Below are 16,075 nucleotides of genomic sequence, written 5' to 3'. Positions count from 1 at the left end.
ATAGATTGGCACAGTGGCTGAACAACGGACTCAAACATAGCAAGGATTGTGAGCTAGGGCGGATTAACCAGTCAGCAAGGTATGCATAGGTTTAATTGTGTTTACTTACTAATCTGCAGTGCACAATTTCACACGAGTTTCACCACATCTTTGATGCAAGTAAACCCATGCATACCTTGCTTGTTGGGTAATCCATCCCTGATTGTGAGGATGGAGCAGAGCCGGGCAGTGTTTGGTTCTCTTGCATGTAGGGTTACTATAAGTCAGAGGAGACTCGACTGCTTTTAATAACAGCAACAATTCAGTAGTGCTAACGAATTCTAATGTGTAATGTTAGTTTGCTTCTCCTCCTTGAAAGATAACAATTGTCAATAATCATTGGCCGTATCTCCTCCTTGTAGGGCCCACTTCAATATTCTGAAACCCCTTGATAGGGCTTGATTATCAACCTTTCCTCCCCAGACCAAGCCACCTAAGAAAAGCAGTATTGGCCATATGCTAAGTCATTTATTTTTTCTCAGAGTTCTGCTGTTCCTTTGCTTGATAATGGTAAGTGAGTTGTGGCTTCTAACTTCTCTTTCCACACCTTCTGAGGATTTCTGTATTAAATTCAGCATCTTTTATAGCCTGGGTTACTGCCATTTGTTTGGGCCCTCATAGCTGTCACAGTCTTCAGGGTTCCTTCTTTCTGCTGGTCTTTCCTTTAATGATTAACTACCTTTAAATAAACACCAGGTGCTGTGGAGTTGACCCCAACCCACGTGTGTCAGAGGAGAACTGTGCTCCATAGGGTTTTCACTGACTGATTTTTCAGAAGTAGATCACCAGGCTTTTCTTCTGAGGTGCCTCTGGGTGGACTCAAACCTCCAACCTTTCAGTTAGCAGTCAAGTGTGTTAAGTGTTTGCACCACCCAGGGACTCCTTGTCCAGCTTAGCGCCTTGCAAACACATCCTCTCTGTGTATTCTTATCCCAATATGATTTTGACTCTCAGCTTTCTTGTTTAACCTTTTAGAAATTTCCCAAAGAAATTTGCCCTTGTGTATTTAGAGTTCCTATCTCTGAACCTCTGTAGTCAGAACTTATCCTTCATTTCTGCGCTGTTTCTAAATTTCCCTTCATTGGAAGAGTAACGTCAGTGACTCTTTACTTTGTTTAATTGTAGTTTTAATAGCTTGGATCCTTTTTGCAGGAATTCTTGCTTGATCTTCAGAGCTCCTTTTCTACCACAACTGACTTTACAAAATCAAAGTTATTTTTAAAAAAGAATGGCACAAAAATAGGCATCAACAGCAATTTTGCTCATAAAGTCAGTAAGTACTAGATGAAGATTTTATTTCCCCACCATACATTCCTGCTCTATAAGATTGCCCAGTAATCAAAACAGAAATCTCACCCAAATAAATCCATTCTATGGTATGCAACACTTTTTCCTTCTCATCCAATATGCAAGCTTTTTTCACCCTGTCTAGTTCAACTCTTCATAAATATTAACTGGTCCCATTGATTCATCGTTCCATTTTACATCCATTAATACACATGTCTCTGGATGGACATGAAATGGTTTATCCACTTTAACCAGGCGCATCGATTCTCCTTTCTAAAGATCACTTACTTTAGAGAAGTCAAAGGAATCGTAGTTCTCTCTCTGCTTCCTTTTACTGCTCTCCCGAGGAAGAGCCGAAGGTGAGAGGAGTCTTCCCTCTCCACCTCTCTGGCCCTCACGGTGCCTCTTCCTTTGCCCTAGTAGCTTCTCTGTCCACTGACAGGCCTCATCCCTGCACAATCCTCATTCCTTAGTGTCCACACAGGCGCGGCGCTGTTGGAGTTGCCTGCCCTTCCCATTGGTGTGGGTTGCTGTCGTTCTTGGCCCTTGCATCCTCCTAACACTTAAGTGGAGATATGCAAAGGCCAGGGACACTTAGTGGGTTATGACTGGATTGCTAAGGGACCAGGTGGACAGTGGGTCAGAGCCTTGTTGCGGGTGATGGCAGGTCTTCCTTCGTGACCAGGTGAGACACTCTGCCAGCTCAAGGTAGACAGAGGTGAGTGCTTCACTCTTCAGGCGGTGGTCCAACAGAACTTCCTGGGAAGGCTGCCTTCCTTTAGTTAACTGCATTAATAGACACATCTCCAGTATGGCGGACGTCTCTTCTTCTTGGGGCCACTTGAGACAATGGACTGTTTCTGTGTTTCTTGGGTATAATCTGTCTGTGAAATCATTTGCTTACTGGCTAGACGAGCTGAACATGTGAGAGCTTGAAAGGTAATTAGGATATAGATGCTCAGCAGACCCACTTGTTCCAGCTGTTCTGGAAAGGAAAGCAGAAGTGTAAATGGAAGAAAGAGGCAAGTACAAGATGACAGAACAGAGGGCAGTGGTGGAGGTGAGAACTGAAGTTCAGGGTTTCTTACCATTAGTCAGAGATTTTTTTTCAGGGAAATAATAATAACAATAATAATAGTTAATGCATTATGCTCTTTTATGTGCTAGGCATTGTTTTAATAGTTTAAATGTATTAGCTCATTTAATCCTCACACCAACTGTGACAGTCCCGATTTAACAAACAAGGGGACAGAGGGAAAATAAGTGATGAGACCAAGGGCATGAGGTGAGAAGGACTCTGGAGCCAGGACACAATCCTGGCAGTCTTGATCCAGAGTCCATGCTTATCCTCACGTGTGTGTGTGTGTGTGTGTGTGTGTGTGTGTGTATGCATGAGAGAAAGAAAGATGTGTGTCTCTAGGACAGACACGAAGATGGTGATAAGCACATGGCTCAGGGCTCCAAAGAATATTCCTGGGCCTAAGTAATGGCTTCTAGAGATACCATTTATTGTATTCTTACAATAATCCAGCAAAGTTTTACATTTTACAATGAGAAAACAGAAACTCAGAGAAGTAAATTACAGAAGACCACTCAGGTAGTAAGGGGAGAGCCAGAGTTTGAATCCCGAGGCCATGCTCTTCCCAGCCACCCACAGCCTCGATGGAGGGGCCTCCCATCTGGGCAAGTGCCTGGGTCAGTCAGACTAGGCACCGTGTTTCAATTTTCATCATCAAAAGAACCTCGTACCCTATGATGCCTGGCCAATAATTTAATAAGATCTCTCTCCTGACGCTGGAGAACAGAGTGGACTCCTCTTTGCTGATCATTTTTAGGCCAGAATATCAGGCCAATACTGTGGATTTTTTGACATATTTCCAGAGCTAAAGAAAGTGATAGTCCCTGAAAAAGGAGCTGCCAAAAATGCAGCGTAAAAGATGCTGCAAGAGAAAACTTCTACTCTTCAAATTAACTTGGGATCTGCCTGTTCCTGCCCTTCTTCTTCAAGGAATTTTCTAATTAGCCAGAAGGTAAGAATGCCATCTGGGTCCTAATCTGGACATCAGATAGGATTCAAACTTGACTGACAAACTCGAAGGTGGCCTCAGGCCACAACATTTTGCATGGGGTTTTGTGTGAGGGGTAGCCCTGGTGGTGCAGTGGTTAACAGCTACAGCTGCTAACCAAAAAGTTGGCAGTTTGAATCCACCAGCTGCTCCTTGGAAACCCTATAGGGCAGTTCTACTCTGTCCTGTACGGTCCCTATGAGTTGGAATCTACTCAACAGCACAGGTTTGGTTTTTTTTGTTTTTGGTTTATCTGAGGAAGGATGAAGGCGCAGGTAGCTGAAGGTGGAACTGAAATGGGGAGCCAGCCTGGCGCCTATCTCAGAAATTGGCCTCCAGCCCAGCATCATAAATTCACAGAGCCCCCAGGCCAGAGGGTCCACAGGCCTGGCTGCAGGAACTGACCCCCGATGGCTCTGGGAGAAGGGTCAGAGCACTTCTGCTTTGGTGGCCAGTGACAGAGTCTCACAGAGTGAAGGAAAGGCCCACTCCTCACTTCATAAGTGGTTGGCACTTGGAGAGAGAGTTGGCGCTGGGGGTCCTCACTGAAGGCAATGGGAAGACTGTGGCCACAAATGGGTGAGGGTGAGAAGCAGAGCAGAACAACATAGAGGCTGTTCGTGAGCACCTGTGAGACGCCCCTCCAGGCCCACAGACACACTGGAGGGAGGTGTAGGGAACCCACATCCAGTGCTCCCTTGGTGTGTTAGGGGCCCAAAAAACCCCGAAAAACCCAAACCCATTGCTGTTGAGTTGATTCCGACTCATAGAGACCCTATAGCCCAGAGCCTGTGAAATCTGGGTTGTCATCTTAATGTGACTCATTAGTATCCCCAAACAAGTGGGGCCTATGGAAGTGTGACTTGTAAGAAGAACACCCCTTCAGTGGGGTGATCTGGAAAATTAGGGATGTGGTAGGCTCTCAGCCACCAAACAGCCTTGGGAAAGGAGGCAGTTTTCCATTAGTGCTTGAGGATAGACACTCATACATACATTTCTGCACGAGGTTTAGAGATATAAATGTAGATATAGATCTTTTTTAAGACAATGTCTTAGGGCTTTTAGTTCCAGGATCGTGGCTAGGTCAGAGTCCCTGGAGTTTTGAGTACAGAAATGAAAACACACAAAGTGGAGGCTCATGGGAGCGCTCGTCCGACCAGAGGCTGGAAACACGTGGGCAGAGGCTGCGGGCAGAGTAAAGGGCACATTCACCTTGGCAGGAGCTCTGCTGTGGATTAACCCCGGGAGCTTCCCATGGTGCCTGGGCATCCAGGACGTGTTTACAGGGATCCAAATAAAGACTCATGTCAAGGACAGGGGTGGTTGAGTGTCCAGGAGCTGACCCTGTGCTCCTATTCAGGCTCTCAGCTTACCTGCCACTGTCCCTCAAGTTCCCAAGCCGGTTGTAGAGCCAGACCCCATGCAGCTGAGCAGCCCCTCCTGCCCCTTCACTAGCCAGACCACCAGGAGTGCTGGGTGCAACCCACATACCTGCTAAGGCTTTCATCTTAATATTGTGTCTTGGACCTTTAATTAAAGGGTTTCAGGGACTCGATTCCTAAAGGAGCTGGTATAGAGCCAGGTCCTTATAGCAGACATCTACTTGCTGGAAAACTGAGAGCGCCAGAGAAAGTTGCAAGGGTTCCCCCTTTTTTCCTCAGGTTTGGACAATGCTCTAGAAGATAGTCGGCTGTAATGAGAATTCCATTCCACATCTATTATTGTACTTATACATTCTCTCCCCTCGTGTTCTCCTTATTCTTACCCCAACTTCAGTTCCTGATCTTGGAAAAAAATAAAGTTTTGTTTTTTTTTTGCTTAGTATAACCCTCCTTTTAAGAGTTTGGCTGCTAATCAAAAGGTCAGCAGTTCGAATCCACCAGGCGCTCCTTGGAAACCCTATGAGGCAGTTCTACTCTGTCCTATAGGGTCGCTATGAGTCAGAATCAACTAGATGGCAATGGGTTATAACCCTCCTCAGCAGACTATTAGACCCACTACCTGTAGCAGCAGCTGTAGCAGCCACAGCAGGGGGTCAGAGCGTGGTAAGGGGCATGGCTAAGCCTGTTTGATGGAAGCAAGAGCAGGAGGCCCCTCACAGCAGCTCACGTCTTCCTAAGCTCTTCCCAGGTCTTCATTATTCCACCAGAGAGGAACACTGCCTTGCAGTGTTCACAGTCTTCATCTCGGCACGTAGCAGCATCAGGGGATGCCTTCTCCCACTCACCTCTTATCCATCTAAAAGGGCACGAACCTCCTATTTAAAATGTGACTAGCAGCCCTTGACACAACCTTTCTCAACTTCCCACCGAAACACCTTTAAAGACCCAGCAACGGGTGAGAACTCACAGCAACACTGAAATCTAACACTGGCAGGCAACCTAGGAGACTGTCCGCTAACAACCAAGGAGACAGAATTGAATTTAAAAGCGAAATAAAAGCTGAGCATACTCTCCCTCATTCCCTGAAACAGAGCCATGCAACTTGTGTGAAAAGGTAGGGAGATGGTTTTCGTCTCCTACTTCCTTTTTGCCCTCTGGCTCAGTAAGCCTAAAACTGTACCAATCAGAAAAGTGGGCATCTGGTCCTCAGTGAGTGAGTTTTGCAATTTGAGGAAGGCTAAATACTACTTTTCCAGTGCTCTTTCTTCCGACCTCTCTGTTGAGAGATTACAGTTCCCAAATATCAAATTAGTTGGGGTAAAATCGATTCCGGCTCATGAAGACCTCATATTTGTCAGAGTAGAGCTGTGCTCCCTAGGGTTTTCAGTGGCTGGTTTTTCAGAAGTAGGTTGCCAGGCTTTTCTTATGAGGTGCCTCTGGGTGGATTCCAACCTCCAACCTTTCAGTTAGCAGCCAAGTGTGTTTACCATTTGCACCTCCCTGGGCCTCCAATTCCCAGATAAGTGACTGGGAATTGTTTGGGGGAGGGGGAGACGGGTGGTGATAAAGGACTCTGGTAGGGACTACAGGGAGGAAGCCACGTGATAGCAGTGCTTGCTGGGGATCGTAGTTTCTCATTGACTCCATTGGGCCAACAAGTTAGTGGGCCAGGCAGTGAAGGTGGAAGAGCTCACTTCAGGATGACTAAGCTGCATTAGATGAGCGCTTGGTAGACCCTGGGAGTGAGGTTGGGAGATGGGCCACCAATGCCCACCTGCACTTCACCTTCAACCTCCTTATCCTCATTAATGCTTTGCCACTTGATCTGTTGAAAAATGAGCTAGATATTTTAAGGTTTCTTATCACTTTTTTTTCCCTTTCAATTAATGCTTATACTTTGACCAAGTTTTGTTGTATACATGTCAGGACTACATTATTTAAGAAATAAAACATATGCTTGTTATCTATATCATTCCTAAAGATTAAATCCTTAATCCAGAAAATATTACTTTCTGTGGCCCATTAATTTCTCCAGCCTTGAAGTTTAATTTCACTGAAATTAATTTTATGGTATGTATTTACTTTTTGTTTCTGTTTACCCGGTGAATTGGCCCAGTCTGAATTTTTTGAGTTAGTATGCCTGTTACAGACAGCACATAGTTGAATTTTCTAGGAAAATGTAAATTAATTCAATAAAAAGTAGATGCCCTAATAAATCAATAGCTACAGAAGATACTAGACAAGTTGTCAAAGGACTGGATTCAAGAAAAGCAGAAGGTTCCAATGGGTGTATGGTTTATGGGTGAGCTTTTCAAACTTCCAAGGAGCAGTTAATACCCATACTAAAAAAATCACTGGAAAACACAGCAAAATATGTACAACTTCCCAAATCAATTTCTAAATTGTGTTATCTTGTTAACAAACCTGGTGAACCTAGAACAAAAACAGCATCTACAAACCAATCTCATTTATAAGTACAAGTAAAAAATTTAAAAATGTTTTAGCAAATCAAATTCAGCAATATATTAGAACGATGATACATCTTAGCAAGGAGATCTTATTACAGAAATGCAAGGATGGTTCAATACGATGAAATTAATAACATATTCTGTGACACTAAAAGGTTTGAGAAAAAAATGATAGTCTCAATGATACTGAAAAGGTATTTGGTAAAATTCAGCATTCATTCCCAATAAAACCTATTAATATGCAAACACTATATCACAGTTCAGAGCCCTAGTGGTGCAGTAGTTAAGAACTCGGCAGCTAACCAATAGGTTGGCAGTTTGAATCTACCAGCCGCCACCCCTTGGAAACCCTATGGGGCACTTCTACTCTGTCCTATAGAGTCAATATGAGTCAGAATCAACTCGACGGCAACGGGTTCAGGATCTCACAGTTCACAATGAAATAATAAAAATCTTCCCGTTAAAATCAGGAAGCAGACAAGGATGCTCATTAACATCACTATTACTAAATATTTTCCTAGAAATTTACATTATAAGACATATAGAGAAAATAATAAAAATATTAAAAAGAAGAAAAGGTATTATTTGCAAATTATGCAATTGTCTAAAAAACTCTGAGTGTAAAGTAAAAAAGAAATTATTTATCAAATATATATTTGAGAGACAGTAAAGCTTGATAACCAAAGACTGCCATTTGAATTCTGATTCTGCTGTGTGACTATGGATGAGTTATTTAACTATTAAGGCTAAGTTTTCTCACCTACAAAATAGCTATCATTATTGAGCGCTTACTTTGTGCCTTGTGCTTACTTTGTGCTTTGCCAGGCATTGTGATAATCACTTTACATGCATCCCATGAAGGAAATACTACTATTATCCCCATTATGCAAATGAGCCTTGGAAGAAAGACGTGGTGATCTAAACCAAAAACCAAATGCATTGCTGTCGAGTCGATTCCAACTCATAGCAACTCTATAGGACAGAGTAGAACTGCTCCATAGGGTTTCTAAGGCTTTAATCTTTTTATAGAAGCAGACTACCACATCTTTCTCCCTCAGACTGGCTGCTGGGTTCAAACCGCCAACCTTTTGGTTAGCAGCCAAGCACTTAACCACTTTGCCACCAGGCTCCTTCCTGGTGATCTACTGCTGAAAAATCAGCCATTGGAAACCCTACGGAGCACAGTTCAACTCTGACACACATGAGGTCCCCATGAGTCAGAGTTGACTCGATGGCAACTGATTTGGTTTGGCTTTTTCATCCAAATGAGAAAACTGAGGCCCCCAAAAGCACAAGTGACTTGCCCCACATCACACAGCTAGTAAGTAATAGAACTGGGATTTGAATCCATGCAGTCTCACTTCTTTCTAACCACTAGGCTACACTGTCTTTCCTTTGTTTCACTCTGTAAAGTTTAGCTATTATTATTATAACAGTATAAAAAAATCAATACCTTTCCTATATACCAGTAATAACCAATTAACAACATATTTAAAAGACTAATTATATTCAAAACTGCAAAACAATGTAAAATCCCTAGAAATAAACCCAACCAAAAAAGTTTAGGGTTCGTACGAAGAAAAAAAAATTAATGAGGGCCATAAAAATATTTTAACAAAAAAAGAGATACACTATTTTCTCAATAGGAAGACAAGCAATAGGAAGATGAAAATTCTTCTGAGATAATTTATACAGTTAAAGTAATTCCAACTAAAAATTCAAAGGGATTTTTTTTTTTTTTGGAATTCAACAAAATGATACAAATATTTCATTTGCAAGAAAAAATGAGAACAGCCAAAAGTTTTTGTAAATGTACAATAAGGGGAAGTGATTGCACTGGCAGAATTCAGAATGTTTTCTAGAACCTTAAAATTTTCAGTTGTGCAATCTTACATCTAGCCATAGCAACGAAATAAAATAGAAAGTCCAGAAACAGGCACGAATAGGTTTAGTATGTGATACAGGCATTATTTCAAAAAAGAGGGAGGGAAGGAGGATAAATCATTTGATAAAAGATTTTCTAAAAATAAAGTCTCAGAAAAGAAACAAATGATAGATTCTCCTGTTATACATTTTAAATATATGTCAAAAATACAATTTCAAAAATATAAGTTTCATATTTATTTAGTGCTGCTGTAACAGGACTATCACAAGTAGGTGGGTTTAACAAGCAGATAAGGTGCGCTGGCTGGAAATTGAATCCGGGTCTCCCACATGGGAGTCGAGAATTCTACCACTAACATTTAAAACTTCTGTAAACCCTGGTGGCATAGTGGTTAAGAGAGATGGCTGCTAACCAAAAAGTCTGCAGTTTGAATCCACCAGGTGCTCCTTGGAAACTCTATGGGGCAGTTCTACTCTGTCCTATAGGGTTGCTGTGAGTCAGAATCCACTCGACCGCAATTGGTTTTTGGTAAGTAAAAAACGTAATGGATATAAACAAAATTAAGGATGACAAAAAAAAAAATTGGCAAAATACTTGCAATAAATATAACTCTGAAGATTACAATCTTTAACAGGTAGAGAGCACTTAAATTAACAAGGGAAATACTAATATCTGTAGTGAAAAATAGGTAAAAGCAAATGGAAAATTTACCAAAAAAAAAAAAAAAATACACATGGCCAACTAACATTTGAAAAGATGCTTGACCACATTAATAATCGAAGAAATGCAAATTAAAACTACAAAATGCAGGACCAATCCCATAGGGCCTTGAAGGCATTGTAAAAACTCTGGCTTTTTCTCAGAATGAGAATCCATTCTTGGGTTTTGATCAGAGATGATCTTACATTTTAAGAGAATCTCTCCGGCTGCTGGGTGGGCTGAGAATAGACTGGGGGTAGGGGACAAGGGTGGAAGCAAAGAGATCAATAAGGAGATTGCTGCAGAAATCCAGGTGAGCAATCATGGACTTTGACAAGGGTGGTAACGTTGGAGATGGTAAGAAGTGTTTGGATTTATCTCCATTTTCAAAGTAGAGCTAAGCAGGTTTAAAGAGGGATTAGATACACAGTGCAAGGAAAAAGAATCAAGGATGACTCTGAGGGTTTTCGGAGGGCCACTTGGAAGGCTAGGATCTCCATTTACTGAAATGGAAAATACTTCAGGAAGAGCAGGTCTGATGTGTGTCTGGTGTGCAGGTAGGTGGGTAGAAGAGTGATGATAATCAGTATTTTAGTTTTGAATGTGTTGAAGTCGAGATATATGAGACATTCAGGTGGAGATGTCAAGTCGTGAGATGGAAGAGTCTGGAGTTCATGGGAAATATCTAGCCTGGACATAGAACTGTGGGAGTCATCAGCCTATAAATGGAATTTAAAGCCATGAGGCTGTATGAGGTCCCCAAGCGTGTGATTATAGGCAGAGAAGAGAATAGATCTGAGTAATGAGTCCTGGGCCCTCCAATGTTCAGAACATCAGGAAGGTGAAGAGAAACCAGGTGAAGAGAAAGCTGACTGAGTCCTAGCCAGTGAGCTTCTAGGAGAATCAAGAGATAAGAAACTTTCAAGAAGGAAGAAGCGATCAACTGTGACAAGTGCTGCCATAGGTCAAGTAAGAAGAAGACTGGGAACTGACCACTGGATCATTGGTGACCTTGGCAAGAGCTGCTTCAGTGGAACTCTGGGGACAGAAGTTTAATGGAACAGACTCAGGAAAAATGAGAGGAGAGAAATAAGAAATGGAGTGTAGACCATACATTTGAGGCATTTTTGCTGGAACGTTTCCTTATTGATAAGCATGATCCAGTAGAGAAGGAAAACAGGTGATGCAAAAGAGAGGAGAGAGGATTGCAGGAACCGTGTTCTGGCTTGGACTATAATGGGATGAAAGGTCTTAGGTACAAGTAGAGAAGCAGGACTTAGGTGCATGGACAGTTTATCCAAGGTAACAGGAGGAAAGGTAGAATATATGGATATGGAAGTTGTCTTCCGATAGCTTCTATTTCCTTAAATACAAAGCAAGATCATCAGCAGAGAGTGAGGTTGGAGGACAAGATGCTGGATGCTTGGGGACAGAGAATGCATGAAATAGTCACTTAGGAAAGTGAAAGAATGAATCAAGGAAATAGGATGGCCAGGCAGCACCAAGAACCCCTTTGAAGTTTATGGACATGATTTTAAAGTGTGAATATGATTTGTTCTCCAGCCGCGTTCAGCTGAGCAGGTGAAGGGTCAGAGTTGGCAGAAAGTTAGACTTTATCAAGTTTTTTTTTTTTTTTTCCCCTCAGATGAGTAACATGAAGGAAGAGAGAGACAAAAGAAATTATATGCAAGGAAGTGACCATACTGGGTATGGAATCTGAGCTGGGTAAGGGGGAAGCAAGGCTATGAGGTAAGGAACAGTGAAAAGAGGCAGAATCAATGGATTGCTGGTCCTATTAGTGACAAACAAGAGTTGGAGTTGGGGTACCAGAGAGTGAGTTAGAAAGATAAGAGGCGGTAGCTGTTGAATGGGATGCTTGACACTGAGGCTATGGAAGATACCATTATTGGGAATGAGAACATTTAAGGTAGAACCATGTGAGTAGGTAGCTGTATGGGGTGGAGTCCATGGTGGAGTGGAGAATAACATCATTGGAGAAGAGGTCCAGGAACTGAGAGTCCAGAATATTAGAAAGATCACCTACAAGAGTATTGCTATCACCAAGAATTATGACATAGGCAGTGTTGGAAAACGGCTATGTGAGCCATAGCTAACATCTTTAACAAATGAAGGAAGTGACATAGGGAGAAGCAGATAATTGAAGCAAGGGTAGCAAATGTTCTAAATGAGTTTCTAAATTGGTGGCACTTAAACAGGGAGGGTGGTCTGGAAGCAGCAACAGGGAGAAAGCAGAATCTAGAGACCACTTCCAGGCCAGGTAGTCAAGATGTGTAGGAGAAGAATGGGCTACTTCATAAAAAGGCCGCAGGGAAAGCTGTGTCAGCAGGGGACAGCCAGGTTTATTAGGAGCAAGAAGGTGACAGGAACGACCCCAGGCAAAAGGCTGAGGATATAGGAGATTTAGCTGATGAACACGTGTGAATCCCAGAGGGCACAGTGGAAAGTGTTTGGAAGTGGGGGGAGTGGGAGGTGGGTCAAGTTAGCAGAGCTGTGTGGGGATGGAAGTCTTGGAGATGACCTCTGAGTTTTGGAATGAAGGGCAAGATGAGAGTGGTCCCATTGATCACCACGGCCAGCTATGGTGATGAGGCTGGGGGTGTTGGTGGGGGAAAGTATTGATGAGGGTCTTTCCAGGAACTGCAGAATGTCCTTGGCAGTCCCTGGTCATTCTGTTGATGGAAAGTGGCGGAGGTGTGGAAAGCAGAGGACTGTGCCACATAAACACCTGGAGCGTCACCCACTTCAATCCTATGAGGGGCATGGAAGATGCCAGATGAGGTGCATCCTTACCTGGAGCCTGTGGAGCTCTTGGCTCCTCTCCTCCCGTGGTGGAGGTGAGGAGACAAGGAGGACAGGGATAAACCAAGAAGAGGAAGCAAGCTGGTGAGAGGTCAGGAAATTGAGCCCTCTTGTTTTGGACCCCTAGTGACATAGTAGTTAAGAGCTACCGCTGCTAACAAAAAGGTCGGCAGTTTGAATCCACCAGCTGCTCCTTGGAAACCCTATGGGGCAGTTCTACTCTGTTCTATAGGGTCGCTATGGGTGGGAATCGACTCAATGGCAACGGGTATTTTGGGTTTTGGTATACAGCTTGTATAGCTTGATAAGTTCTTTTGGGGGGAAAGTAATTTTTAAATACGTATTGAAAATCTTACGATGATTCCTACCTTTTGTTTTAGTGATTTCTTTTCTTGGAGACTATGGTAAAGAGATAATCAGAGATGTAGACAAAGATACAAACGTAGAGTGTTCATCATGATTTTTTATTAATGACACCAAAATAAATGAAAGAAATTAACAGTAAGGAATGTGTTCAGTAAATTATGACTATTCATACTTTGGAATAGCAGGAAGCAGTTTTTTTAAATTATATTTTGCAAGAACGGTAATAACACAGGGAAATTGTTGTTATGTAATATTAATAAAAAGCAAGGTATAAAATGATATGTATAATAAAATCCAAATTTAGAAAATAAAAATGCATAGGAAATAAACTGGAAAGAAATACACTTAAAATTAACAATCCTTTGTGTAGCCTGGTAGAATTATGGGTGGTTTTGTTTCCTTCTTTCTAAGTTTCTGTACTTTCTGTTTTTTTCTACAAGATTCTATACATTACTTTTTCCAAAAAATAACGACTTTATTGAGATATAATTCACATACTGTACAATTTAACTATTTAATAATAAAAATAAAGACTTTTTAAAGTATTGGATGAGGATTATTCAAACAAATAAACTATAAATTAAGTTGCAAATTTAAAGTTACATTGCCTTTATCTCACACTCTCGTGTATTTAAAAAAAAAAAAAAAAATTGGCATCCAGTCAATTCTGACTCATAGTGACCCTACAGCACAGAGTAGAACCGCACCATAGGGTTTACAAGGAGCAGCTGGTGAATTCGAACTGCTGGCCTTTTGGTTAGCAGCTGAGCTCTTAACCACTGAGCCACCAGGGCTCCTCAAATCCAATAGTTGGTTTATTTTGCTAAATTGGAACCAAGCTAGAATATAAATCAGAGTCTAAGAGGCATAGAAAAACAGTGGTGAGCTACAAGATAAATACCCCAAATTATGTGCAGGTCAGAGGCCAGTGTTTCCGCCCCTATCTGTTTTGGGAAGAGAGTCCAAACTCTTTAGGGGAGACAGAACAGTTCATGCCCTGTTCTTCACCCCATTCCTGTCCTCAATAGCTTTTTTTCCCAAAAAAAGAATAAAGAATACTCAATGAAAACTATTAAAATGCTTGGCAAAACTACACAGACAAACATAGAGGCCAATTAAGTATAAATATTTCATACCAGAGCTGTCTTTTTGACCCAGCTGCTAATATCACCCGGCCCCAGGTCTGAATGTTTGGATGACAACCACAGCGCAGGCAGAGGCTGTGGGCCAACTGCAGAGAGGCTCCATGAAGAGCATTCACATCTGCCTGAGGAAGCTTGTGGGGTTGCTTCTCCTGAAGCCACCGGGTGGGGGTGGGGGTGGGGGGAGGAATGCAGCTCTCCAGCCATTTCCCTAAGCCTGGAGAAGATGATTTCTTTCCTTCAGGAATTAGTCCTTCCCCCATCATCACAACTTATTTTTTTGGTCTATAACAGAAGAGTCCACTCCCTTCTTTGGATTTCAAAACTCTTGGTACCTTTCTGTCCAGTTTTTTCTTTTTTTCCTTAACTGCATTAGCTTTTAAAAATGAACACATTGGTTAACATTATGCGAAGACAGCTGGCTCTCTGGAGGAGAACTGTGGCCGTGTGGTGTAGTCCCGGGGGTTCGAGGGTGGCCCGGCCTTCGGTGCGTCAGTCATGCTGTATTCCTGCGCCTCCTGGGCTTCGATCTCTCCATCTCTAAGTGTGGATGACGACTCGTGCTGGGATGTGAGGTTGTTGTGAGGATTAAATGAGCGAATGCTTTCTAACCTGTTACACTCTGTACAGTTTGAGACGATGAGGTCTCTCCTTACTTGGCTAAATGCTATACACTCAGTACTCTTGAGGTAAAATGGAAATAAAACACTTTGTAAAGCAGTAACCTCTTTAAAAATGACTATGTTAACCTGTCCATACAAAGATTATACAAACTCGTTGTTGATGTTAGTTGCTGTGGAGTTGGCTCTGACTCATGGCGACCCACGTACGACAGAGCAAAACGCTGCCGGGTCCTGAGCCATCCTCATGATCATTGGTATGTCGCAGTCCATTGTCGCAGCCACTCTGTATTTTGAGTGCCTTCCAACCTAGAGAGCTCATCTTCCACCACTATATCGGACAACATTCTGTTATGATCCATAGGATTATTCACTGGCTAATTCTGGGAAGTAGATCACCAGGTCTTTCTTCCTAGTCTGTCTTAGTCTGGAAGCTCTGCCTAAACCTGTCAATATGAGTGACCCTGCTGGTATTTGAAATACCAGTGGCATAGCTTCTAGCATCACAGCAGCACACAAGCCACTACAGTACAACGAAATGACAGACGGGTGATGGTAATGACTCTTACAGGGCAGGAAGTGCACTTTGAGTTATTGTTTTCTAGGCGTGAGGATAGGAGTTACTTTCACTCATCTATACTCTTTGGGCACCAAAAACATGTATTTGTAAGATGGCATTTGATAAGGAGATGCCACTTTATAGACTGCCTGCCTGTTTATTAAAAAAGAAAGAAACTATTTAAAAATCACGGTTGAAAATCTCCATCTCCAAAAACAGGGTGGGTTAGCTTATCTGAAATCCCTCCTACCACAAAACACCTAGAAACGCTGAAAAACTGTAACCAACATCCGTTTAAGTGCATTATTTGAATTCCAAGAGAGTAAGCAGAATCCCTGGAGTGAAATAAAAACACGAGGATGGATGTGAATACCTAACGGTAAGCAAGAGCTGATGCTGCAGCTCCAGGTGGTGGAAGGGGGTCCGCGGATGCGATGCGAGGTCGCCAATCTTATTAAACAAGAGGACTTCTTTTTTCATTTCTTTTCATTCCTGCCTCCCTTCCCTTCCCGTCTCCTCCCCTCTCCTCCCTTCCCTTCTCTCCTCTCCCCTCCTCCCCTTCAGTCCCCTTCCCTCCCCTCCCCTCCCTTCTCTTCTCTCTTGCCGTCTCTTCCCTTCTCTATTTTTCCTCTCTCCCTCCTTCCTTCCTCCCGCTCCTCTCCCTCATTTTCTTCCTTCTCTCTTTCCTTCTTTTTGTTTTTATTTTGAAAAATTTCACATATACACAAGCACAGAAAACTAT

Source organism: Trichechus manatus, unplaced genomic scaffold, assembly GCF_000243295.1.
Source record: "Trichechus manatus latirostris isolate Lorelei unplaced genomic scaffold, TriManLat1.0 scaffold00021, whole genome shotgun sequence".
Lineage (NCBI taxonomy): Eukaryota > Metazoa > Chordata > Mammalia > Sirenia > Trichechidae > Trichechus > Trichechus manatus.
This window is presented reverse-complemented; position numbering follows the sequence as displayed.